At 34.3% G+C, this 12,665-nt stretch overlaps 1 pseudogene; it reads left to right on the forward strand.

Moving 5' to 3' along the window:
• Positions 1-11,273: 11,273 nt before the first annotated feature.
• LOC113345265 lies at positions 11,274-12,215 on the forward strand (annotated as a pseudogene).
• The last annotated feature ends 450 nt before the right edge of the window (positions 12,216-12,665 follow it).

Below are 12,665 nucleotides of genomic sequence, written 5' to 3' on the forward strand. Positions count from 1 at the left end.
TTTCTTTTTGACTTTGTTGAAACATAGTAGAAATGCCTTGCATCATCGCTTGGAGATTTTAATCAATACCGGAATCTTGACTTTGTTGTTGCTGCGGTTGCTGAAATTGTTGTTGTTGTGGTTGAAATCCACTCGGACGGTTGTAAGTATGTTGTGAAACCGCACCTTTCTTGTTGGCATAACTAAAGTTAGGATGATCTCTCCATCCCGGATTGTAAGTGTTGGAATAAGGATCATACCGTCTTTGCTGATTCGGAAATACCGCACTAGCTTGCTCCAACTCTTCATCATATGAAGGTATAATAACTGCACCCATCTTTTGCACCATTCTCTATATGCTACCCATCCTTTGATGAAGGTGTGATGATGAATCAGAAACTTCATGCACTCTCCTAACCATTGGTTCATCTCTAGTGTAAAATTGTTGCGAGTTCTTAGCCATACTTTCAATCAACTCGGTAGCTTGGGCCACCGTCTTGGTCACTAGTGCACCACCATCCGCGGCGTCAAAAAGAGATGTATCACTTGATTGAAGACCTTCGTAGAAGTACTGGAGTATCATAACATCACTGAATTGGTGGTGTGGAAATCTTGCCACCAATCTCTTGTATCGCTCCCAACATTCATACAAAGATTCCCCCACATGTTGCTTCATTCCACAAATATCCTTGCGAATTTGAGTAGCCTTTGACGCTGGAAAATATCTCTCTAAGAAAATTTCTTCAACAGGGGTATTGATATTTTCTCGCCTTCAGGGGTTGTAATATGATGAGCATAAATCTCATCAGGGGTATTGATATTTTCTTTTTCACTTCCTTGACATAAGACAGAAGCCTTATGAGATTCTTCAAAAGAGTTTACAGGAGAAGGACAGAAGTTACCTGAATCAGATGCTTTTCTCGCCTTCTTGATCATACGCTTGAGACTATTGATACTGTTCTTGAGTTCTGAAACACGATTATTGATGTGAATATAATCAGGAACACTTACTTTATTAGCAAGATCATCTTTGAAAAATGAGAGGAGTTTGAAGTTTTCTTCTTCATTCGATACATTTTCCTCTTTACAGACCTTTCAAAGTTATCAGTCATCCATATAATGTTGTTCTTCTTACAGTTGTAAGTAGAAGTCGTGTTATATTCATAACCAGGAATTGTCCCATCACAACACTTTTCTTGATTGTCAGATGAATTTCTGACAGAACACTGAGAAGCAGGTTTGATTACTTCTTTAGACATCCAGACAAGAATGTTATGAAGTTTTTTTATTCCGTGATCGAAGATGACATCTTCTTTCAATGTGACATTTCTTTTCGCAATAATAACAGTTGACAGGAATGTTTTTAACCGTTCTCAACTGAGAAGTCTTAGAGGGATGAGATTCTTGGTTTCTCGAGACATCTGCTGTTGGAGAAAGTTTTTCACTTTTACAGCATGTGAAATTTTCAGCTTGAGGAGGATTATTAGGAAGAACAAAATTGATCTTACCAGTACTTGGAGCGTCTATACCTTTATAGCCCAGACCACGTGTATCACGATGTTATTTACATGCCCCTAGCATAGAAGATAATTTTGTCGAGCTAGAAGTGAATCTTTTCAAATTTGCTTCTAAAGATTTAAACTTCTCAAGAGCAGCACTAAGATCAGTCTCTAATTGTTTCTCTCGGGTGAGAAAAACTTTTTTTCTGTCATATAAACAATTTTGTTGAGAGTCATACCTTGCTTCGGTTTCTGCAAGTCTTTCTTTCAACACAAAGAGATTTTGACGAAGTTCATCACATTCAGAATTCTTTGAATGCAGATCTCCCTCTCGATCTTTAGGAATAGATTGTAGCAAACTATAACCACAGTCATAATCCTTAAAGAGTTTTCTCATTTTCCTGTTTTCAAGACAGAGAGGGGTCCGAAATTCAGCCAAGAAAGATGTTGACTGTTCTTTCTTTAGGAGATGATCGAAAATCTTGATGCACTGTGAGACTTCCTCATCAACATATTGTCCCTCTTCTGAATCACTTTCATCAGAAAGTTCATCCAACTGTCCATCTAGGCGTGCTTCCCAGTTATACACAGTTTTAGATGAAGGAGAAAACAAAAGAGATTTCTCAGGAAACACAAGGCTTTGGACCAAGTTAGAATGTTTCTGATCTGATGATGCGTTGTCCGAGATATCACTTCTGTCTATATTCAGATCACTACAAACACAGACTTATGAGGTCTTAAATGTGTTTGCCTGCTCTGATACCAATTGAAAAAGCGGAGGTCAAACAACCACACCCTATATTTCGTTCGGCAATCTGAATAGACAAACTCCAATATACTTTCAAGAGAATCAACTAGACATCCAGACTCAATCTAGAGAAAAGAATATCAAAGATTTTATATCTCAATTTTTCAATTCAATCCGCAATCAACAAATAGGAATTTGCGAGCTCGATTGAATAAGAGAAATAACCTGAACAGTACCAAAGACTAATGTTCAAGTGTCAATCAATTTATATCAACAACCAAAGGTTGAATTATCTAATTGATTGATCTTAACGCAAAACCAGTGATATTTCTATTATATAACAAAATATAATGCGGAAAAGAAATAACATAGACACCAGAATTTTGTTAACGAGGAAAACCGCAAATGTAGAAAAACCCCGGGACCTCGTCCATCTTTGAACACCACACTGTATTAAGCCTCTACAGACACTGTCCTACTACCAATGAACTTTGGAAAGGAATGTAGTTGATCCCTAATAAATCTCACACTGATCATGGTACAGTTGCGCTCCATACGTCTCTGAACCCCAGTAGGATTCTACGCACTTGATTCCCTTAGATGATCTCATCCACAACCAAGAGTTTCTACGACCCAAAGAGGAAGACTTGATAAACAAATATTTCTCACACAGAAAAGTCTATTGGAATAGATAAATCTGTCTTCCATAGAAATACCTATGATTTTTATTCCGTCTTTTGATAAATCAAGGTGCACATCAACCAATTGGTAAACCAGACTTATATTCCCGAAGAACATCCTAGTATTATCAGTCACCTCACAATAATCTTAATCTTATGGTAGCGAAACAAGATATTGTGGAATTACAAACAATGAGACAAAGATGTTTGTGACTACTTTTAATCTTACCCATCGGAGATAAATCTCAAGCAAATCTTAGAAAAGATAATACTCAATCACGATAGTAAAAGTAAGATCAAAACACGCAACTACATAGAAAATAGTTGGGTCTGGCTTCACAATCCCAACGAAGTGTTCAAGTCATTAACCTACAGGGTTTCGTGAAAAACCTAAGGTTAAAAGAGAAACGACTCTAGGAGCAACTAGTATCATACAATAAGTGTGGGAATTAGGTTTCCCAGTTGTTAGAGTTATCCTTTATATAGTTTTCAAACCAGGGTTTGCAATCAATGTTACTTTGGTAACAAAGCATTCAATATTCATCGTTAGATGAAAAACTGATTAGATTCAATCTAATATCTTTCAACTGTTAGATCAAACTTAGCTTGTTATACACAAATGAAATGTACCTTCATTAGGTTGAAGTAGTCGTACATAAACGTGTACACTAGGTTGGCTCAACAGTAGTTAACCGAGGTTAGCTATACGAACACTCTCATATCAACTTTATTCATTTTAACCATAACTAGTTCAAATGACTAAAATGAAACTATTTAAAGAGTAGTTCAATTGCTATATTCTCATAGAATTATACAAGAACACAAGTGAAGCAAAATCGGTTTGATTCGCTCGAATCAATCCATGAAAATTATAGCCACGGTTTGCAAAGAATGCATTCTTTATCATATAGATATATTTGTTCATGTCACAACCGATTTTAGAACTTTAACCACTCAAGTATGAAAACGGGTAAGCATACTTAAGTAGCCTGACCAAGTTTGGTTTTCTCCAGTATGCGAACGGGTACGCATACCTCCAAACCCAGCAGAATTTTACGGACATGAACCTTATGCCAGTATGCGTACGAGTACGTGTAATTAGGTTCCCGTACTTCTCAAACCAACAGGTGCTCATACGGGTATGCATACTATGGTTCCTGAACATGGATCACATATATGCAAGAGTGCATAACATGTTTATAATCCAAAGTTGGTTAAGTGTTCTAAGCTCTATTTAAATCATTTCTTAGAGGATGATAATAGGCATTTTCACACACTATTAGCATCAAAGCAATTTTCAAGTTATTGAAATAATCATAACGAAACATTCCAAGTCTACACCAAATGATTGTATCACACAAACCATGTAACATGTTAATCGGCGATTTTCACCTCGTCATATTTTGACTTTCGTCAAGAATATATGATGAACTTGGTTGAAGAGAAAGCTTACCAACACATATATCGAGAAATATATAAGCGAGTTAATCTCAACTCGAAATCTCAAATGTGTATAATCGAAAACTATAGTAATACGACTTATGTCTTAATATAAGAGATAGAGTAGAAATAGACTTTCCAGGTGATAGATGAGTTTTAGTCTCCACATACCTTTTTGTTAATTAAGTTCCACAAGATCTCCTTAGCAGTTCTACGTCTTCAATTGATGAATTCTGTGAAGTCTAATGCTCAACTACACAATCTATCCTAGTTCGAGACATCACTATAAGTAGACTAGAAATCAAGACTTATAGTTTTGATCAGTAACATTGACAAACAAGATTGAGATAACAACGATTACGAGTTCGACCGAGCAGTGATCTAACACTTTTTACAACATCTTAATTATGAGAGTATTCAAAATTAGATTAGGTCCCGAGATTTTTCTGCATTTACGGTTTCATCTTTAACAAAATCTTGTATCGTGTTATTTACTTTACTTCCTCATTGTTTAGCTTGTTTTTATAATTAAAGTAAACACAATTGTACATTAATTAATGCTTGGTTGGATCCCATAGTTGGTAAGGTTCCGGACTTTGACTATATACCAAGTGGACATCTTGTGGTTGCTGTCTTCTTGATATCCAAAAGAATGTGGTGTAATTGGTATCCTCGTCATTTTAATTGGTATCAGATCAGGAAAAAAGGAAAATATCTAACAATCTGTGTTTGTTGTGATCTATCCTATGAGTTCAGTTAACGTACCACCAAGGTTTGGTGATACCAACTATCTGTGGTGGAAATCTTCTATGAAGTCGTTTCTTCAATCACATGATTTTAATACTTGTATATTAGTTGTTGATGGGTACAATCCTCCGAAGATGGAATCTCATATCATTACCATCAAGCTATGAGTCTAAGAAACATGCAATCATGGAAGCAAATGATCTTTCAACACTTTCTCGAAGATCGCTCGTTGGAAAACTAAAGATATTTGATCATGAGTATTAATATGACCAACCAGAAGGTATTACTTTCAAAGCTGAAAGAAATCCTAAGGTTCCTCCTAAGAATGAAAAGGTTCGACTAGTAGACGATCCAAATGAAGTGACTGCAGATGACGCATATCATGATTTTGATTTTGATTCAACCATGTCATTGATTACTGCAGTTTCGATATCGCTTTAAGAAATATGAATAAGATATTCGTAAATAATAATTATCATCACGCACGCCCTCATGATCCAGTTCCGGCCAAGAACAAAAAGTATAGAGAGGAAGATGATGAATATCAACCACAATGCTACAAGTGTAAAGGTTTCATTCATTTGGCTAAATACAAATAGGAAGTAAGGCTCTTGTTATAACATACTCATATAATTCTGAAGAAGGGGATACAACTAATATTATACTAGTTGCTAACTTATCATGTTCTTACAACACCATTGATAATCCAACCATGTTAAATATGGGTACGTTTTCCGATATTTGAGATTTTATCAGTTAGGAAAAAAAGAGAAAAAGCAATGTGCTCAGATGACAATCAAATAAAAGCAAAGGTTTTGTAGAGTGTACTTGTTTTGAGATGCGCCGACGAGTATGTCAATGATTTGACAAACTAATTCCTGACATTCTATACTCGCTAAAGATTCAGATTGACCAAAGTCAGCATAAAAACCAAACTTTGCGGAATCCCTAAATTCAAGTTGTTTTTTTCTAGAATCACTTGATGTTTGCAAAGGAAAGATATGCAAATATCCAATACAAAACACTGGGAACTAAATTAGACACCAAAATTCTAATACCTAACATGATGTCAACACTAGACGTGTTAAGAAGATTACTGAGAGTATCATTTTCTTTGAACTTCAAGCAGTAAGAGAAACTCGAACCGTAACTTGCTAATCTCTCGTTGTAAGGAAATTTCATATATAAGACTGCAAGATGTTATGGTCGCATGCCAAAACTAAGTAGAAAATATAACATATCTTTAATAATAACTCCTATCAAATTATTTTGTTGACCAAATTTTTTGTCCAATAATTATGAGGTGCCTAGGGAAAGGTACTTCTTATACTATAAAACTGATGTACCAACATTATGATTTAAAATATTCCATGAAAATAGAGAAACCGAACCAACCATACTTGATGTCAATTATACATGGAAAACTTCTTTCCCTTTCACGATCATCCTCACCGGTCATATAATTTAACGAATAAAAAGCCTTTCACATTTGAAATATAGTATGTCCACAAAAAGGCCGAATGAACACAACCAGAAAGATCATGACTATAAGGGCCAATGATATATAATCTAGCTGGAAACAACAAACTTCTACTTCCCAAATTCGCAGCCGCAAGTGTTATACATGCAATTTTTTACCCAATACCTTTTGGTGTATACCATTTTACAAACTTCTCTTGCATGTGAATATCAACATCTAGATATGTTGTGCACATGATGTTCATAAGAATACACAATGATTTTTAATGTATAGATTGTCTAGTGGTGTAGTTTTGCTTAAATATATCTTCTTGAGATAAATGTTTACATATATGAGAACAAAAAAGGAAACAAAAGATCCCCATAATCACTAATCCAAAATTATTTTCAACCGTATATAAAAAAGATAAATAGATATCATGATCTACTATATCATTTGGTTTATCAAGATTTGATAACTTACCATTAAATTCTAGTGGATCATGGGAAACCTCTTTCAACTGATTTCCTTTATCTTTTTGGGAAGTAGTTTTCATCTCTTCCCCACCAACCAATGCAGTGGAAATAAAATCATTACTATTTTTAGTTAATGATGATACTTCATTATTCTCTTCATGAGATCTTAGTGAAATGATTATGGAAGCTTCTAAAGCAGTAGTCATCCTATCGTTGTATTCTTTGAAAATTGTAGCAGACTTAGAAGGATGTAATTTGTTTTTCTAGCATCCTTGTAGAAGCTGTATGTGTTTTCATAAAAATTATGAACTGCGTGAGTATCATAGTGTCAAGGTATTCTGGGAATTAGATGTGTAGTAGTCATGTCGATAACATCACACATAACAAGTCTTCATACACAGGAAAAGAAAAGTTCACGAGATATTAGTGTGTAATATCCTAAGAAGTAGAGCCATTAACCCATCAAATTGAATAAGGTGTAGGATGTGGAGTAACTAATCAATCTAACTTCTCCACTACAATAAAAGAAATGTAATTCTTTATGTTATCACCATCAATAATCATACCACAGACTGTCTCTCTAATTAGACACTTGGATTTGAAAATATTATTTCTTTTTAAATAAGTTGGGTAGGTAAAATAAGACTAGTTATTCTTAAAAATTTCTCACCATAAGCTTCATGAAGATCTTCATAGTCATTATTAGTCAATTCATCATCTTCTTATGTCGTTGCTAATAAGAAACAAGGATTGAATTTTAGATGAGAATCTAAAATTCTTGGCTTTGATGCCAACTACCGTCGAACGATAAAGAAGAGATAAAAGAGAGTTGTATTAAGAAATTAAATGATTAATAGTTTGATTGATAATAAGATGTCCTATATATTGTCACATATGAAGAATGCAGTACGAAGATTGTTGAAGATGCGAATGGAAGGAAAGGGATGTAAATGCACCATAATCAAGAAGAGATAAAAAAGAGTTGTATTAAGAAATTAAATGAATAATAGTTTGATTGATAATAAGATGTCTCATATATTGTCACATATGCCATGTAGGCATAGATTAGGTACCTAAAATAACTAGAATCCTAAAATAAAGATTGTACTAATATATGAAAATAAGAATGCAATACGAAGATTGTTGAAGATGCGAAAATACGAAGATTGTTGGAGATGCGAACGGAAGGAAAGGGATGTGAATGCACCATAATCAAAAGGAGATAAAAGAGAGTTATATTAAGAAATTAAATGAATAATAGTTTGATTGATAATAAGATGTCCCATATATTGTCACATATGCCATGCAGGCATAGACTAGGTGCCTAAAATAAAGACTGTACTAATATATGAAAATAATTAGTAGAAATTACCAATAGGTACTATTATAGTGGTCATAGTTAGTGGCAGGTCCATCCACTAAAGCCCAGTAACTGGAGGTCCATAATGAAAAGAAAATAACAAAATTGGACCCAAAATTTTATCCCCTGGTTCTGTACACATATGGAACATATGAGGACGTATTTTTAAATACCGAAAACACCCTCAACTATATAAAAGAAGTAACCAAATCCATTTCTTCTTCATTTTCTCGATCTATTCTTCTTCTTCTTCTTCTTCTCATCTGTGCTTTGGTGAAGAGCTCCGGCTATGAAGATCGTCTGAGTTGTTGATCAATTCATGAATTCAAACTCAGATTAGTCGGTAGGTTCAATTCCTTACTGTTGGTATTGTTTAGGTTTTCATTTTTCCTTTTTTCTTCAAAAGGTTATTTTGATTTAGGTTTTTTTTTTTGTTTTTGAAAAGTTTAAATACGATCCACTAATAATATAATGATAGATATTTTATTTATTTATCTAGTATGTAGATTTGTTTGTCATTAATTGTCTCGGATTAGAGAATTTTTCATGTTTATAGAAAAATCTAATGTTTAGGTATTAGATATGATGTTGATAGTAAAATGGAAGAGTCTAGCTTCGTCGATTTGGTATGATCTCTGAGTGTATTTGTGTTGCACCGCGTTTTTTAATTGATTTTTGGGTTCGATCTATGAGTATGTATGTGTAATACTGAAATATGTGCTTTGATTCGGTTATATTCAGAGTTTTGCCACTGTTTTTGGGTTCGATCGATGAGTACGTATGTGTAGTACTGAAATATGTTCTTTTATTCAGTTGTATTCAGAGTTTTGCCACTTTTTTTGGGTTCGATCCATGAGTACGTATGTGCAATACTGAAATATGTGCTTTGATTCGGTTATATTCAGAATTTTGCCACTTTTTTTGGGTTCAATCAATGAGTACGTATGTGTAATGAAATATGTGGTTTGGTTCAGTTGTATTCATGGATTTATCACTTCTTTTTTACACGTGGTTGATTTTTTAGTTCATGAATACGCATTACGTATAAGGCGTACTAATAGAAACTTCTTCTGATTTTGTTTATTCATAGTTTTTCCATTGTTTTTGGGTTCGATCCATAAGTAGTGTATGTGTAATATTGAAATATGTTCTTTGATTATGTTATATTCATGAATTCTTCTTTACATGCAGTTGATTTTTAGTTCATGAATACGCAGTACGTATATGGTGTACTGATATAAACTTCTTCTAATTCTGTTTTATTCAGAATTTTGCCACTTTTTTATTTGTTTGATCCATGAGTATTGAGTAAGTATGTGAAATACTGAAATATGTGCTAATTTTGTATAGCTTTTTCTTTGTTTACAGTGCATACAAAGGTTTTCCTTTATTTTTTCTATGATTTAATATTGTATTAAAGAAATATTAGAGATTAATTGGTATGATTATACAATATATGTGATGTAAAACATTTTCTAATTTATTTATCATTGATTCTAACAAAAATGTACTTTTCCTGTAAGCAGTGCAGCAGATACATACTCGAATTTTTAAGCAGCAGATATATACTCGAATTTGTAATCAGTTTAGCGGATAAGTGTTCTATTTGTAAGCCGTGCGGCAGATATGTACTCAGATTTGTAAGTAGTGTAACAGATATGTACTCGAATTTACAAGAAGTGTAGCAAATATGTACTCGAATTTATAATCAGTGTAACAGATATGTACTCGATATAATGAACGTGTAAACACACACGTTTGGTAACAATGAGTATTATGGTCATTTCCATGTTTTAATTAATTTTGGACCTTTAAATAAAAAAATAATCCGGTTGGACCATACTATAAACAGCTATATCGGCCTAAGACCAACCAACAAATTTTACAAATAATTATGACTTCTAAAAATAAGAATAGATGTCTCATGTCTCGCATCATATACGACCATCTTTTAATATTTTGCAAGACGATTTTCTAGGCGAACTAGGCCCATAAACTAAATGGGTTGGGGGTGTAAATAGGGCCTATAGGCCTCACCAGGTTTTGGACCATTTGGAAGTAAATTTGGATTTTGGGTACATCAAAGCCGATCCTCATGAACCGATCTAGCAAGCTGGATGAGTCTCACTGCTAATCCAACCACCACTCCACCACCACCCGATCTTAATTCAATGGGAGATCCAACCCTCTATGGGAATCGATCCCCTACTACTTCCAAAATACGGACGAAAGGGAATGCCCTTACCACTGTATACTAGACAGTGGTTTGCAACTGAGTCAAAATAGATTTTCCAATGTTAGAATTTTTTATTTGACCCCAAGACTAAAAGATCCCGGCTCCATTCCCGGCAGCGTCTTTACTAACATACCAGCTGGTCTTGTATTATTTCCTTACCGATAACCATCACTTTATTATCCGTTAAAAAAGTAGAAATTCCATCTACCGCCACTTCCTGGCTCTTGCACCTAGGTTGATGTATTTTATTTTTACGTGGAGGAGTAGGATGCATTAACCATATATTCCAAAGTCTAGATGCTCGGCAGGTGTCAGATTTACTGCCTGAGCCAACAAACAATACCATGCTGAGGGTAGAAAGCATGGCGAAATGACAGATGAAAGCTATAACAACAACCGAAAAATAAAACACCTCTCTGATTCTCTGGACCCGTTAACGCACAATGCCACAAAAGAACACTGAAATGACACAAAATGGTCTAGAAGCGACGTTTTAATCAAGTACTGAACTTAATGCTGTTACTGTGATATAGTGATATGCTATATGCGGTGGCAAAAAATGATCTCTAAAAGAAGATCACTCCCTCTTTGTACTGTCTATAAATGTCCACCACATCTTCAACATTATAATGCGATTGCAATACGGCAATACCCACATGTTGGTCAAACACTCAAAACTTTATCACCAAAGAAAAAACCCATCTTGTAATGGCAGCTCTTACCATAAGCTTCATTGTAGGTGTAATTGGTAACGTAATATCCATATTGGTTTTTCTGTCTCCAATGTAAGTAATTACTTCAAATAGTACCCCAAAAGTTCAAAAGTGTTCTTTGTTTTCTTGGGTTTTGTTTTGCAGTAATTAGTTACATATATTGATTTTGATTTGATGTTGAATTAATGAACAGAACAACGTTTAGAGGTATAGTGAAGAAGTAAGCAACAGAGAATTTCAAAGGGATACCGTATATTTGCACGCTGTTAAGTACATCATTATGGACATATTATGGTCTTCTTAAACCTGGTGGTATCCTTATTGTCACTGTTAATGGTGCTGGTGCTATTCTTCAAGTTATCTATGTCACTCTTTTCATCATCTACGCACCTAGAGACTCTAAGGTTTGTACTTATGTAGAATGATGATTATCTTTATTTTTTCTGTAAATTAAGTTGAGATTCTAAATATATATGTGTTTGGGTTATTACTGCAGATTAAACATTTGAAGTTAGCGGGGATTTTGAACGTTGGGTTTTACGGGGCCGTACTACTAATTACATTACTTGCTACACATGGAAGTCTACGGCTGACCGTTGTTGGATTCATTTGCGCAGGATTCACTTTAGGAATGTATGGTGCTCCATTAGGAGCCATGGTAAGTACATACGCAATTACTCGTCTATTAGGTTAATTGAGTTTCCTCTTCTCATATATCTCATAAACGGATGGTTTAGCTAATGGTATACCTATGTCACTATGTACAGAAAAATGTGGTAGTGACAAAGAGCGTGGAGTACATGCCGTTTATGTTGACGTTTTTTCTTTTTCTCAATGGTGGCATTTGGTCTGTTTATTCATTATGTTGGAGAAAATGAGTTTTAATTAAAAAGATTTTATGGTCTTGGTATGGTTTGATCTAATGACCTAAGGGTCTAAGGATACTTACTCATTTTTGGGTGAATGAAGTGGAAAACTAAAGAGGAGCTCCACTATATAATCATACACTTATGTATGAATTGTAAAACGTGGGTGGGCAAAAATACATATTTTGACCCATGCGATATACGCGTATACCATGCACCAAGTCCCTTTCCTATTCAGATTTACTTTTTGGAGAATTTTTTCTTTAGGAATTTAATTCCAAAATTATTTTTTAAGAGTTTTATTTGTGGGAAATTCCTTTTACGAGTTTTACTTGTTTTTGAAGAAAACAAAAAAAAAAACCTAACTTGATTTGCAAGTATCTCATCCTATAAATATGACTCGAAATTCTGTTTTTAAAAAACACACAAGCAGCGACTATCTCTAGGTCTACTTTTCTTCTT

The sequence above is a fragment of the Papaver somniferum genome, unplaced genomic scaffold, assembly GCF_003573695.1.
Source record: "Papaver somniferum cultivar HN1 unplaced genomic scaffold, ASM357369v1 unplaced-scaffold_81, whole genome shotgun sequence".
NCBI classification, from domain to species: Eukaryota; Viridiplantae; Streptophyta; class Magnoliopsida; order Ranunculales; family Papaveraceae; genus Papaver; species Papaver somniferum.